Genomic DNA, 15,584 nt, shown 5'->3' on the forward strand with positions numbered 1-15,584 from the left:
CCTGGAGGTTCCTTCTCGGTTAATCTTGCATGGCAGGGTTAGTTTTCATAAGGGTGGGTGGTGGAGCGAAGCAGCGCTCTACTGCGGAGTCAAATGCTGGGGGATGGGAGCACGCACCAGCCCTCGCCCCTGGGATCCTTCCCTAGCCGTTAGCAGGGGGATGCTGCAGGAGACTTGGTGCTGTCACCCTTCTATCACTGCAGTTTGCCTCTTATGTTGCTGAATGGTATGGGCCTGGGTCTTTGCCTGGGTCAGGGTATGCTGCAGGTCTCCTGCCATAGTGGGGGGGTCCCCTTCCAAGTGTAGCTTATGGTGCGCTGGGGCAGATGATTTCATAAACCTCCATGTCCGTTGTTTGGGAGGGGAGCGTCTTGCGTGCGCCTGCTTCATGGCTGCCAACTCCCTTAATTATGCCTGCTTACCCTGCGCCAGCTGGGGCACATCACAGCTCATGGGGGCCCTGTGCCGCGTGGTTCGTGGAGGCCCTGCTCTGTGTGGAGCCGAGCTGCTATATGGGGCAGAGACAGACGCAGGATTTCAATGGAATACTACCTGCTCCCTCTCATTTGTAGCTGGGTGTCCGGGCTGCGCCGGCTCTGCTGTATTGCTGCGCTGCGGTGCTTACGCCAGTTTGTCCCGGCTGGCGTGCTGGTCCGGCAGCCTTGTCTTCCCCAGGTCGGCCGCCGGGGATCCGCAGTGGTCTGCTCACACTCCTGCCTATGTTGCCTTGGCTGAATGGGCACCCTGCGTCTTCTGCACCACCCTCGTGGGTTCTCTGATCTCCTCCGGCTCGACTGCCAGTCCCCACACAGGCATCGCTGCTGGCGGTCTCAGGTCCACTCACTCTGCCCCCAAACGCTCCAGTTGGAGTTTTCTTGGGGGCCACTCGGTTCACGGGTCGTCCCCTTTGCTTTTGCTGCCCTGCGGTCTTGTAACGCTGCTTATTGTTCCTTTTACCGGGTGGCCGGGGAGGAGCACGCTCCTCGCGGTGGGGTGGTCCCGGGGGCCATCTTGGAATCTTCGAAGCTTTTTGAAGCCTTTGTCTGCCCTTTCTTGAGTAATCTTTCTTCCACACTTCTCAATCCATTTTCCATCCAGGATGTGGCACAGAGTGGATGCTGGTCTCCAGCGTTGACGATGTGGCTTGGCTGCACGACTCTGGCAGCGTCGGTGCTTATTACTTGACTTATCTGTCGCCTTTGATACCGTTGCCCATGCCACCTTGCTCGTCTAGGCCGGCCTTTCTGGTGCCGTTCTTTCCTGGTTTTCCTTGTTTCTCTCTAACCGAACAGTCAATTTCATCCCCCTTTTCACTCTCTACCGTCTGCCTTGAGATGTGGAGTCCCTCAGGTTTCCTCCATCTTCCAGGTTTTGTTTTAACCTATACATGTAACCTCTTACCAAGCTTATCTGCTCTCGTGGCTTCCACTGTTATTCTTAACAGATGACACAGATTCTGGTCCGTTTAGATCTCTCTTGTTGAGACAGTGACCAGATTTAGGTCCTGTCTCGAAGCTGTGGGTGCATGGATGTGTAATAGCTGGTTCAGGGGAAAAAATGAGATAGTGGTGGTGGGCCCTCCTTCCTCTACTGCCTTTTGGACCCCCTCTTTTTGGCCATCTTTAGGGGTAAATATGTTAGCTTTTCTGTCCGCGGAATCTCAGATAAGTCCAGTATGTCAAAGGGGTCATCTTCAACTGAAAACCCTATAGTAAGGTTCTTTGTTTACTCCTTTTTCAGTTACGTGCCCCTGTGGTGACCTTACTTGTTATGTCCTCCATGGTCCACTGCAACACCTTACTTCTGGCACAAACTGTCTACTTCTTATGGCACCTTCAGGTCCTACATAACTCTTCAGCCAGAGTCTTCAGCCAGAGTCACACCTAGTTGTGCTCACATTACTCCATGTGTGCACCATCTTCATTGGCTACCCGTGGCCAAACCCATTCAGGTTAAGGGCTAAGGTCTAGTTCATCATGCCTTTTATGAAACTGGGGCAGAATATCTACAGGCCAAATTCTGTTTGTACTTTCCTGCTCGGCCACTACGCTTGGTAAATGCCTGATATTAAATACTGCCTTGTACATATAAAAAAATCTGTTATACATCCATATAAAAGTGCTGTGTGCAAAATGCGTCATAAAGTCAGAGCAGAACCATATTACTTCAAGGCAAATCATAACTACTGGAAATGCCTGACTAAAGTGCAAAGATTATAACGGATTCAAAAAGTGCCAGGTGCGCTTAAGAAAAGTGTCAAGAGTTCCTTCCACTCTAATCGCATTTTTAATTTTAGGCAGTGTGAGTTGCTTTTCATGTTATTTTAACTCACTGACATATAAATCCATATTTCGAGTGACATTTTTAACTTGGAAATGTTCTGAGACCTTTAGTTGTCTATAGTTTACCTGTACTTGTTCACACTACAGCACCATTATGAAAAGCAAATAATGTATAGATCGATAATTGCGTTACAAACCTCCAGCACTGTGTATCAGCGTGCCCCTGCTGAAGGTGTGAAGTCGTGATATCTGTTGAGCTCTTACAGGAAATATTGTGACAAAAGATTGTGAACATTTGCAATAATAAAGTTTACTTTTTCTGTTATCCAATTCTTGCAGCTATTCATGTGCAGTTATGAGAACGATCTTTCCATAAATAATTCACTATTCAGCTTCTTTTTCTTCCAGTCCCCCAGGTAAAGCAGGTTTACTCCATATGGCTCCACCAATTTGATCTTTGGTTTACACATGTATATGTATTATTTGTTGCTTTACAGTGTAAGCACTTGTCATAATAAAAACACTTCAATTACCCAATTGGCTATTTCTTGAAGCTAATGTGTTGTTTGTTTTTTAACCCCTTAACTGCAAATGCCCCCCCCCCCTGGGCATGCCAAGCCCTTTTTTGGTTGTTTAGGTATGTTGCCATTCAATCCCTTGTAACTTTTTATTTACATATGATATCTCGCCCAAAGTTGGCCCCCTTTCTCCCCACATGTAGGTGATCATAACGCCACCTAGGAATTCTAGTTTGCTGTATGGGAGGGGTGAGAGAAAATAACCGAAAAGGAAGCACATTTTGTATTTTTTCAGAAAATTCCAATTAAATGATGTACAAAGAAGCCTGTGGTTGTTTCCTTGTAAGAGCTAGGAACAAATGGTTTCCTGTGCTGAATTTGCCATTTTCCAGGCTTTCAGGAACAGGTTGAGTGGAAACCAAAAAAATAAGGTTACCATCAATTTTGTGAGAGGTATGCTAGTTTACCCCTTTTTTCCCCCAATAGTCCATGTGTAGATGGAATGAAAGAGGAGGGTAGGAAAGCTGAAAGTGAAGACCATGGCATACATTTCTGAAAAGTAGATGAAATTCCAAGTTTAGGAAAGGGTGATTTGCACAGGTCAGGCAACATCTATGTAGGGAAAATGCCCGTAGTTTGGGGAAAGATTTGAAAAATGACAGTTCAAAAAAAGGTATGTGCTGGACGTGGTTGGACCTGTAAGGTAATGGCCTCTGTGAATATTGAGAAAAGCAATGCCCCATTACTTTTTCAGTTAGGAAATCGCATATATTTTTAAATTGTTTCACAAAGCATGCATAACTACAAGCCAAAAACGGAGCCATAGTACACAGGAACTTTTTGCTGACAGCCTAAACAGACATACTTAGCATGTGTAAATAAGGAAAATAAATGTGAGGAATGGCAAGCATACAATTTTGAAAGAGCACAGGCAGACCTTTTGAAGGGTAGGTGACTTGAGCAGGTTACAAAAGCATACAGTGCCTAAATCAGCAACTACATGTAGTTCACATTTTGGAAATTAACGGGTTGTGTAACAAAGTGCAGTAGCAAATGTATGAAAATGTTAAACCAAGAGAAAACAACAAATGTCCTACCTTCCCACATGTGTCCTGATGAAAACTGTACCTCATGTGTTGGGTCACCTACCTGGGTGCAAATGGAAAAGGCCAAACCACTGGTAACCCAAGTGTTTCAGGAGAGCAGACTCCCGTAGGAACCGACAGAGCTCTGACTTGCGCAAATTGCCCTAGAATGTATTACCCAAAAACCCGTCAGTGTCTGAAATTTAGGGAAAATAAACACAATTTTCAGACATTTCCAACCTGGAAACTACTGAAACATACCACCAACAACACATGGCCTACCTTCCCACAGGTGTCTAGATGAACAGTACCTCATGTGTGGGTGTACCTAATTGGGTGAAAAAGAAAAAGTGTTGACCATCCCCAAGTCCAACGGCAGTCCCAAGGAGCACCAGCAGGGTCTTCATCCATTCCCTGAGGGGAAATTATGGTAATGCTGCCTAGCCAGAGCTCCAGGATGGTCGGGGGTGATGTCCACGGCCTTGGATGGCTCTACCATGTGGGTCCACCATCCCCAAGTGCAGCAGCACTCCCAGGGAGCCCCGGCAGGGTCCCCGACCTTTCCCAGAGGGAGAAGCTGTAACACAGGCTAGCCAGAGCTCCGGGATAGTCTGTTCCTGGCCTTGGGCAGCTGTCACCCATATGGAGTGACCATCTCCAAGTGCAGCGGCTGTCACAGGGAGCCCGGACGGTCACCTTCCCTGCGGGAGTGGGACCCTTGTGGGGCTTCCTGGAACTGCTGCTGGGCTGTGGGACGGTCAACCCACATGGGAGACAGCCGCCCAAAGCCGGGGACATCATCTCCAACCATCTTGGAGCTCTGGCTGGCCTCTGCTACAGCTTTCCCCCACCAGGGAGCTCTGGTGGTGTGCCAATACCTCCATGAATGGAAAAGCTGTAATGTAGCCCAGCTGTCTCCCATGTGAGTCCACCACCCCCAAGTGCAGTGGCAGACGAAGGGGGCCCGGCAGGGTCCCCATCATGGAGAGAAATTGTATAATGCAGGTCAGCCCAGAGCTCCAGGATGGTCAAGGTTGCTGTCCCTGGCGTTGGGTGGCTGTCCACAAACCCAACAACAGTTCCAGGGAGCCTCGGCAGGGTCCAGGTTCTTTCCAGAGGGCAAAGCTGCAACAAAACCCAGCCAGAGCGCCAGCACGGTTGGGGGTGCTGTCCCTGGCCTTGGGTATTCGTTTCCCATTTGGGTCTACCGTCCTCAAGCACAGTGGCTGTCCCACGGAGCCCTGGCAGGGTCCCTGTCCGTTCCCAGAGGGAGAAGCTGTAATGCAGGCCAGCCAGAGCTCCAGGAAGGTGGCGATGACAAGTCCAGCTGCAGTTCTGGGGAGCCCTGGCAGGGTCTCCATTCCCCCACGGAGGCGAAGGGTCCCCATTCTTCCCCGGAGGTGAAATCTGTAACACAGCACAGCCAGAGGTGCAGCCTGGGCTTGTGGGCAGTCAACCCACATGGGAGACAGCCGCTCCCAGGGAAACAGCAGTGTTTTGCTGGCATGGTGGGAATTTGTGGCCTGACCCTACATTTGTGTCCCAGCCCACCAAAATACCTCCCCAGACTGCCCAATCCCACAGAGTAAAAAAACTACTTGCATAACGTTGCAGTTCCTTGCGTAAAGAAAACTGTAAACAAAACAAAAAACATTAATTACCTGAGAGGTTTTTTTTTCATTGCACCTTAAAAGGGAGATTACAGACATTTGTCCCTGTGAACAAGGTGACAAATACCAAGAGCACGAAAATAGGGAAGCAACAGAAACTAATTCAAAGATTATGGCAAATATACCAGGCACTGGGTTATTCCTAGGTTATTAAATGGAAAGAAAAATTCCAGAAGTATATGTTAGCAGTATATGGTCCTAATTATTTGAGTAAAAAGAAAGAGGCACTGTTTCATTGTCGAGGTCGGGCTGGAGAACAATTTCTTAAAACTAGCTGAATGCGTCAAGATGGGCAACCAGTTTGATATATGCATAGCCAAGATGGACAAGCATTATGAGGTGAAGGGGAATAACATTTTGGCTTGTTATCAATTTGCCATCAGACAACAGAAATATTGTGAGACCATTGAGGAGTTTGTTACAGCATTGTGGGAGTTGGCTATAAAGTGTTGTTTTGAACATTATCAGAAAGGGTACATTCAGGACAAGTTGATGATCAACAGGAGATCAAGCAGTCCTCTCGTCTAATGGGAACTAGCCCACTCACACTGAAGCAGCTATTTCCCATTAGAGAAACGACCCTGCGACCTGGAGAGGCAGAAAAGTCAGAGGGCTGTTTCTCTAATGGGAAATAGCTGCTTCAGTGTGAATGGGCTAGTTCCCATTAGACAAGAGGACCTTTCTGCCTTTCCAGGTCTGAGGGCCGTTTCTCTAATGGGAAATAGCTGCTTCAGTGTGAGTGGGCTAGTTCCCATTAGATGAAAGGACCTTTCTGCCTCTGCAGGTCGGAGGGCCGTTTCTCTATTGGGAAATAGCTGATTCAGTGTGAATGGGCTATCCGTAGACGAGAGGACCTTTCTGCCTTTCCAGGTCGTATGGCCGTTTCTCCAATGGGCAATAGCTGCTTCAGTGTGAATGGGCTAGTTCCCATTAGACAAGAGGACCTTTCTGCCTCTCCAGGTCGGAGGGTCGTTTCTCTAATGGGAAATAGCTGCTTCAGTGTGAATGGGCTAGTTCCCATTAGACGAGAGGACCTTTCTGCCTCTCCATGTCGGAGGGCCATTTCTCTAATGGGAACTAGCCTTCTCAGTGTGGGTGGGCTAGTTCCCATTATTATGCAGGACTTGGCCACTAGGGGCAAAAAGGGCCATTTGTCTAATGGGAACTAGCCTTCTCAGTGTGAGTGGGCTAGTTCCCATTATTATGCAGGACTTGGCCACTAGAGGCAAAAATTGCTGTTTCTCTAATGGGAACTAGCCGTCTCAGTTTGAGTAGGCTAGTTCCCATTATTATGCAGGACTTGGCCTCTAGGGGAGCAAAAAGGGCCATTTCTCTAATGGGAATTAGCCTTCTCAGTTTGAGTAGGCTAGTTCCCATTGCTATGCAGGACTTGGCCTCTGGGGCAAAGGGCCATTTCTCTAATGGGAACTAGCCTTCTCAGTATGAGTGGGCTAGTTCCCATTATTATGCAGGACCTGGCTACTAGGGGAGCAAAAAGGGACATTTCTCTAGTGGGAACTAGCCTTCTCTATTTGAGAAGGCTAGATCCCAGTATTATGCAGGACTTGGCCACTAGGGCCAAAAAGGGCCATTTCTTTAATGGGAAATAGCAGGACTTGGCCACTAGGGGCAAAAGGACCATTTCGCTAATGGGAACTAGCCTTCTCAGTGTGAGTGGGCTAGTTCCCATTATTATGCAGGACTTGGCCACTAGGGGAGCAAAAAGGGCCATTTCTCTAATGGGAACTAGCCTTCTCAGTGTGAGTGGGCTAGTTCCCATTATTATGCAGGACTTGGCCACTAGGGGAGCAAAAAGGGCCATTTGTCTAATGGGAACTAGCCTTCTCAGTGTGAGTGGGCTAGTTCTCATTATTATGCAGGACTTGGCCACTAGGGGAGCAAAAAAGGGCCATTTCTCTAATGGGAACTAGCCTTCTCTGTGTGAGTGGGCTAGTTCCCATTATTATGCATAACTTGGCCACTAGGGGCAAAAGGGCAATTTCTCTAATGGGAACTAGCCTTCTCAGTATGAGTGGGCTAGTTCCCATTATTATGCAGGACCTGGCCACTAGGGGAGCAAAAAGGGCAATTTCTCTAATGGGAACTAGCCTGCTCTTGTTTGAGAAGGCTAGTTGCCAGTATTATGCAGGACTTGGCCACTAGGGGCAAAAAGGGCCATTTCTCTAATTGGAACTAGCCTTCTCAGTGTGAGTGGGCCAGTTCCCATTATTATGCAGGACTTGGCCACTAGGGCCAAAAAGGGACATTTCTCTAATGGGAAATAGCAGGACTTGGCCACTAGGGGCAAAAGGGCAATTTCACTAATGGGAACTAGCCTTCTCAATGTGAGTGGGCTAGTTCCCATTATTATGCAGGACTTGGCCACTAGGGCCAAAAAGGGCCATTTCTCTAATGGGAAATAGCAGGACTTGGCCACTAGGGGCAAAACGGGCCATTTCTCTAATGGGAACTAGCCTTCTCGGTGTGAGTGGGTTAGTTCCCATTATTATGCAGGACTTGGCCACTAGGGGAGCAAAAAGGGCCATTTCTCTAATGGGAACTAGCCTTCTCTGTGTGAGTGGGCTAGTTCCCATTATTATGCAGGACTTGGCCACTAGGGCCAAAAAGGGCCATTTCTCTAATGGGAAATAGCAGCACTTGGCCACTAGGGGCAAAAAGGGCCATTTCTCTAATGGGAACTAACTAGCCTTCTCAGTGTGAGTGGGCTAGTTCCCATTATTATGTAGGACCTGAACACTAGGGGAGCAAAAAGGGCCATTTCTCTAATGGGAACTAGCCTTCTCGGTGTGAGTGGGCTAGTTCCCATTATTATGCAGGACTTGGCCACTAGGGCCAAAAAGGGCCATTTCTCTAATGGGAAATAGCAGGACTTGGCCACTAGGGGCAAAAAGGGCGATTTCTCTAATGGGAACTAGCCTTCTCAGTTTGAGTAGGCTAGTTCCCATTATTATGCAGGACTTGGCCACTAGGGGCAACAGGGCAATTTTTCTAATGGGAACTAGCCTTCTCAGTATGAGTGGGCTAGTTCCCATTATTATGCAGGACCTGGCCACTAGGGGAGCAAAAAGGGCAATTTCTCTAATGGGAACTAGCCTTCTCTGTGTGAGTGGGCTAGTTCCCATTATTATGCAGGACTTGGCCACTAGGGGCAAAAGGGCAATTTCTCTAATGGGAACTAGCCTTCTCAGTATGAGTAGGCTAATTCCCATTATTATGCAGGACGTGGCCACTAGGGGACGAAAAAGGGCCATTTCTCTAATGGGAACTAGCCCAGTCACACTGAAGCAGCTATTTCCCATCTGAGAAATGGCCCTAACAATCGATTGTCCGTTTCTCGGATGGGAACTAGTATCAACCATGGGGAAAGGTCAGCAGTGTGCCAAAGGTTTCATGCTCTCACCTGCTAAACACCTCGGACCCCCTGATCTTCCAAGTCGGTTTGCAATTTTGCAATTTGCGGTTTCCCCGCATGACGTCATTACGCCGCTCCACTGCCCTGTAATACTAAAAACAAAGAGAGGGAAAATCCTTGAGCCCCACACGATTGCGTTCGCAAGCGTAAACTACATCTTAGAATGGTAATTTGTGAGGTTGATATAATGTAGCAACTGGTGCTATCTAATATTTAGTATCCCACACCGGTGTTGTGTGATATCCTACATCCCCGAGGCAGTGTTCGGCAATCTTCGGGACCACGCCCACTTGGATACTCCGCCCACCCACAGATGGCTTGAGCCATACAAACTGCATAACAATTTAACTACTATGACAATACAGTGTGCAACTAACCACACCCCACTGCACCTCCTCTCCCATCAGGATTCAGGCTTGAAACCATTCAATGACTAATGGCCCATCATTAGCAGTTTCCTGTGATACATTCTGATGGGAGGGGCTGCAAGCTGCTCTGCACACTATGGAGGTCACTGTGCAGAAGCCAGCAGAATAGCTGAGAAGTGGCTGGTGCTCATGTTCATACCAATACCAGAATGCATACCAGGATCACTGCTAGCTTTGAGACAAAAGGAGAGTATTTGCTGTGTGAGTGTCACAGATAACACCACCAACAGAGAACATGGTCCCTGCTCACCTTAGGTAGGACGGCACAAGGGGGGGGGCAGGATTTCATCGGGGAGGGGGGCAGGCCTCCCACCACAACCCCCCACCGACGCCACTAGATATGATTATGATATGGCATTTATAACGCGCCTATACACAAGTGTTTGAAGGCGCAAAGAGGCAAGGGCGGAACAGAGGGAAGACAGAGACAACACTCTTACTAGGCCAGGTGACATTGAGATCACGCAAGTGCGGGGGGGGGGGGTAGAAGTGCATAGGCTAAACAGTAAAATTAACAAGACAATAAATAAAATGTCCGGGCAGCTGGTGCCAAGTGCAGATGCCAAGCACTGCCCATTTCTCAGAGCCACAGCCCCCCTGAGACACAAAGGCTACGTCCCTGATGAACTCGACAACACGTTTTGTTTGTCATCAGCAGCATAGCCTTTCTTATGCATGATGGTGAATTTCCAACTGAAAGACCCCCAAATATGTGACAGTTAAAGCGAGCAACACAATAAAACACCCTTTGTGTTCATACCCATAATATCTAATAGCTTGATATGCTAAAAAGTAACATCTGCTTTAATGTCCTTAGTTGAAAGTTCTTAATGCATAACAACACGCTGGAGGTTTGTGACAAATATCCAAACCTAAGGGAGTTGTTTACACCTCTTTTATTGTGTGTCTTAAAGCGCTGAAAATAAAGTGGGTACATAGATATTTTGTCTTTTGAATCTTATAGTTTTCCATTTAGGATGTGGACAATAAAGGTACACTGATATTATTTTGGCCCAACATGCTGCTGCTATAAGTATGTTGTCATGATACTTTACGAAGCAATTTGTGGATTTTGCAAGTAAACTCTATAGGACAGTATTATTGTAGGTTTTGACACCCAAAACTCAAATATTTTTTCCAAGTAAAGCATAGAAGAAGGTGTCCGTGCCCAAATTGCAGACTGGGTTAAAATCCCTGCTTTGCTGTTTAGCGTAAGTGTGTGATCCCGGGCAAATAATGTAATCTTACGCTGACTTCAACTGCAAAAAGTGGAGTGCTTATAAGTGATTACGTTTACACCCTTACAATAAGATAGTTTTAATAAGTGTAGGGACAAATTAGTGTACCCTGGTGCTCCTCTGCTAGTGACTCCAATACTTTCACATAGAATTGCATTATTTCTGCACTGGCCCTCCACCATTCTCATATAACTTCATTTGACAGGCAGACATAGTAATGCAAATACATAGGGCTTCATTACGAGGTTGGCGGTAAGGGGTTAACGGCGCCGGTAAGGGTGCCGGTGCCGTTAACCCCTTACCGCTGCATTATGAGGTTCTTTAGCGGTTCCCACTAAGGGCGGCTCGTTTTACCAGGCGCCCTTAGTGGGAGCCGCTAAAGGACCAGGGAGCTAATAACGGGACCCTTATTAAAGGGCCCATTGTTAGCTCCCTCCACATTGAGCCCTATGGGGGCTCATATGAGAATGGGGATGGGTAAATTGAATGAGGAATTACCGGGTCCTACAAGGTTGGAATGGCCCGGTAATTCCTCATTCAAGGAACCCAGACCCGAGTTTGGAGGCAGCCATGCCGCAAATAGCGGCATGGCTACCTCCAAACTCGTAATGACCCCCATAGTCTCACCATCCAGTAGAACCAACATTACATTTTCTCCCCTGTTGCTCCCAGCCACTGAAGTTGTTTGGGCCATCCAGAGTACTGCCCCACACTCTGCTGTGTCCTGTTATGCTATGATATTGAGTCTTTCATTGCACACCATCTGCCATTTTCACACTTTCTAGGACCTTCAGGATCTGCAAGAAGTGGGTGTTTTCAGACTTAAAGGAGAGAGTTAACTGATTGTAACACTGCCGCTGCACTACAATAGTCTCATTACAATGAGTAATGAAGTTAGATGCCCCTACACAAGTATGTTTGTCACTCCTCCACCGTCTCTGAAGTTAGCGCCTCTCCCAACATTGGAAGGGTTAGCCCCTGCCTACATTTTAGCCTAGGTGCACCCGTGGATGTGCGCACTTGCATTTTGTTAGGCAGAGAGGTGAGGGAAACCTTTCCCCAAAACTGGCAGTGTTAAAGTTTTACTGTGTTTGTTCAGAAAAATGTACTTGAACAAACGCAGTAAAACTTTAAAGCTGAAACTTTCAAGAAAGACTTCCATCGCCACTCTGCATATTGCGCTTTAAAATGTACTATTTGATAGTTGGTCCCCACAACAGACCATGGAGGGTGGGGAGAAGAACAGTGGGGGCTGAGCCTCCAAGTTTGCCCCGTCTATTTTCTGAAGTGGCCCCTCCCATCACCACTTAGCCCCCCACCGAAATGTAGGTTTCGTTGCACCCCTGTACAACACCGCCATTCAAAGGACTTAAATATGGGGACTGCATAGCTTACTTGTGGTCCTCCTCACCCCACGGGAATCGTCTTTCCATCATTAAAACATGTATTCTATGCATGTAACAGAGCACACATATCCTGTGCTCTTTACTAGCCACATGCAGCAAGTTTAAGCACAGTGCTAGATATATCATATCATGTCCACCCTGTGTGCCTTTTTAACAGGATTTCATTTACAGGCTTCTCGACTAAGGGTTAAACCTTGCCCTCAGTGAACTTCTTTCCCAAAAAGTGGTTGGGATCCAAAGAAAACTCCCTTTAATGCGCAGCCCTCAATGATAGTGTGAAAATGAAAGTAGCTTGCAAGCAGCCAGACGGAAGTTCACATGGGAAAAATAAATCCTGCGGTGCGAACAAGTGTGCCTTGCAGCGCATGGCATCCAAAGCCCTGGGCTCGCCTGCTAGACCCCACCTTCCCTCCCAAACTACAGCTGACCGAGGAGCACATTCCACCACGACTGGAATCCAGTGGTTCTACAATTCATCTTCCGGACAATGTTAAATGGTAAATCACTTTCTGCTGCAGGCAGACACAGGCTTGGGCTGGCCCATATGGCAACAGGGTAGCCCCTCCCCCCACCCATGAAAATACAGCGTGGCCATGCGGATACACCCCAACCTCCAACAGCTCTGTCACTGGGAATGGCTGATTATTTTCTTTCACTACAGGTCTGCTTATTGTAAGCGACTTTGGGCTTCTTTTTGCACAAAGTCACTTATAATTTTTGCAGGCTGCGTGTTGTGTTTTTTGTCTGCTTATTACCCATATTAAGCACATATTGTTGCACTTGTTCAGTTCAAGCGGACAAAAACCACAAACAGCAGATTCTACAGGAGCACGACTCTGCGTATTGCACCTTTCCACAATCCACGGACAGGAACCTGCTTAGCCTTGGAATACCCTTGGAGACTACGTGCACCCCATCCTTTTCTTCAGAAGGCCATTAGCACTCTAATGCATGACAGTGTGCTGGGCTGCATTAGGACTCTCAGACCCCACCTCGGAGACAGTCCTCTAGTTTTACCAACTTTTGTAGGTCCTTTGCAGTCCACTGCAGTATGTCACCGAAGTTCAGATATACATACACAGCGTTGCTTGAGACTTCAGTGATTTTTAGGTCTTCACAAACGCCCTAAAATGAGAAAATTTGCCCATTTGCTGACCATTTTATTTGTAAATGTGGGGTTCCACTCCCCTTATCGGCTCCCCATTGTGAGAAGCCGGAAGGTGTCTCACCCACTAGTCTCTGGGGATCTGTCATCCAGGTGGCCAGGACACGGCCATCGTTTTTGGATCCAGTTCCTGGGGGTGAACCAATGCGGCAGGATCATCTGGGTGAGGGCTCTTTGGGGAGTGGGATTGGGACACCAGATGGTGAGACTCGGTATCCCCTTATTTATAACACATTTACCCCATCCTACCAAGTAGGATATTTAGGAACTTCAACCACCCACCCCCCTTTACAACACAACCACTTTCTCACAGACAGCACGTTATGAGAGAAAATGGACTAACACCCGAGCCGAATACCTGACGTGTCCCAATACAATGGTCAGGCACGGTCAGGCAATTACTGACCATCACACACACCTGACTTCCATTAAGCTTCCCCACAAGGCTATTAGGCGGAGCCCGAGAGCACACTCTGAGCGAGGCAAAGAACACAACAAAAACGGCAGTTCAAAGATGTCAGTTTAACAAGAGGGGAAAGATGGCGAAACGGAAGGGTATTGCAAGGAGGGAAGTTCCCTTGACCTTTTCGATAAGGAACCGTTGCTCTCATGAGCCCTCGAGATTGTACTCAGGGCCCTCCTGTGTCAAGAATCAAGGTGGGGAGAATTACCCACTGTGGTACTGTCCTTGGCTCCAAGAACAAAGCAGCGTCAGTGAAGTCAACACAGCCAGTGAGTTGGGGAGACCAATACAAGACCGGTCTGGGTTGAAGTCAAGGTTGCAAACGGGAACATTGGTTGGCGAGCACTGGAACGAACATTGTTTGAAATATGTGTGATAAAAGACGCAAGTAAAGTTGAACTGCTGATGAGTGATTGAACTTTGAAACAAAGATACAATACCTTTGACAGAGTGGTCCGGCACCACGTGGGTGCTCAATCTAAAGGTCTCTGTAAGGTATCCAGCTGAAAAGTGAAAGAGTTTTACAGAATTGTGAATCGAAGTGGTCCTGTGACAGGTCAAGCAAAACCCAGACACAATCGAAAGTCTTCGATGTTGATGGAGTAAAGAACATGTGTGGCAAAGTTGATAAAGGTGGTCCGAGCCCGGCAGAGGGAGATCCATTGAAACCTTTGTGTTGAAGTGGGTCTGAGCCTGACGGAGGAGGATCCGAGGTGAAGCGAAAATCACCTGAGAAGGATTTGTGTTGAAGTGGGTTGTAGGCTGACAGAGGGGGATCCGGGGTGAACAGAATATCACCCGAGAATGTGTACATGTGAAACCCTAAGAAGGAAGGAACTTTGTTGTTTGTCATATTGCATGAGGCCCTCTGGAAAAGAGACTTTGAATGGCAAAGAGACTTTGGCACAGAAGGTCATGATGTTAAAGTTTTGTACTGCCATGCCTCCCACTCGCAGCACGCTCCACACGGGAGAAATATAGACACAAACAACTCAAACATTGGTTAAGATCCCGGGACATAGCGAAGGCAGCTACGAGAACTCTCACCCCATCGATAAATACGTTACAACGAATTCAGGGGCAAAGAAATGGGTTTCTACTTTATATTCCTTTATAAATACACAGGATGAAGAAATTAAGTGGTCTTATATGATTAAATGGAACAGAACCCTGGGGGAGGAACCAACAAGGAAACAATGGGAGGACCTTTGGACTCTGATTCCAAAAACGACCAGATCTGTACAAACAAGAGAGATGTGGATAAAAATTGTTACACAGTGGCACTACACCCCCAAGAGACTTCACACAATGTTCCCAAAAACGTCAAGCCTATGTTGGAGGGAATGCGGAGAGGTGGGGACCTGGAAACACATCTGGTGGGCATGCAAGGGAAATGTGCCTTTCTGGGAAGAAGTTAAGGGAGAAATGGGCAAAATATTTCCACATGTGGGACAACTAGGGGAGGGTGTCTGGTTGTGTGGAATAAGAAATGACATGGCAAGAAGATATAATAAAGCACAATGGAGAAGCTTTATGGGACTCCTCATAGCGGCATGGACAACAATAGCCCATAGCTGGAAAAAGAAAGACACCCCACTGATTTTCGCATGGCTCCAAAGAGTCTGGGCCCATCTGGCGATGGAAAAAGTCACACACACAATCCAGGGAACGAGAGACAGGTTTGCGAAGGAATGGGGCGGAGTCCTGGAGTACCTCCAGTCAGACTTTATGGAACAGTGGTGTCCACACAACATCAGGATCTCAGACATTTTTAATGCATAATGTAATCCCTGAACCAAAGCTTACGTGTCCCAGGGTGGGAGGGGGGATTTTGGGGGGAGGGGGGAGTTGTTGTGATGTTACTGGACTGTGGATATATTGAAAATAATAAAGACT

Source organism: Ambystoma mexicanum, chromosome 3p, assembly GCF_040938575.1.
Source record: "Ambystoma mexicanum isolate Mex_15411 chromosome 3p, UKY_AmexF1_1, whole genome shotgun sequence".
Classification (NCBI taxonomy): domain Eukaryota; kingdom Metazoa; phylum Chordata; class Amphibia; order Caudata; family Ambystomatidae; genus Ambystoma; species Ambystoma mexicanum.